Source organism: Squalius cephalus, assembly GCF_949319135.1.
Source record: "Squalius cephalus genome assembly, chromosome: 22".
NCBI classification, from domain to species: domain Eukaryota; kingdom Metazoa; phylum Chordata; class Actinopteri; order Cypriniformes; family Leuciscidae; genus Squalius; species Squalius cephalus.
The window spans coordinates 28,829,134-28,829,754 of record NC_137143.1 but is presented as its reverse complement, the minus strand read 5'-3'; positions in this window follow the sequence as shown (position 1 = coordinate 28,829,754).

The following is a 621-nucleotide window of genomic DNA, read 5'->3' as shown; positions in this document are numbered from 1 at the left end:
TGCATTAACTAAATAGAAAAATGCAGTGCTCTCGGTAGTTTAATAATGGATCTAATGCTCCTTCACACAGAACAGATGTTTCTTTTAAATTCATTTTATTTGTCGCTACACGTAACTCAATTTAATTCTGGCAATTTAATAGCAATTATCTTAATAGTTTCCTCTAGTATGAAGATGAATTCATATTGATTCATTGTCTATGGGTGCATTAGGATGCAGTGACTGTATTACAGCCCTCGGACTTATTTAGTTTCAATGATTATCCAGGGTTTTGTTATATTAAAATCAGCTGCGCTTCCTGGTGCTTGTAAATGAACACATATTAACACACACGCGATCCCTTCTTGGCCTACTACAGCGAAGGCTTGTCTCATGAATGTTAATTAGCATCGTGACGCTCCGCTTTCTGATTGGCTGAAAATAAGACTGCTCTAGTCAGTTCGGGAAGGAACGAATCCTACTAGGGCGAAGGCTTGGGTTCATGAATAATAATTACGTTGCGTGACTGGACGCTCCGGAACAGTTACCAAGCAACGCCTGTGAGATCTATTAGATATTCATGAGCTAAGCGTTTTCCATAGTAGGATTCGAAATGTTCGTCAGCGTCGCCCGCCTAGCGAC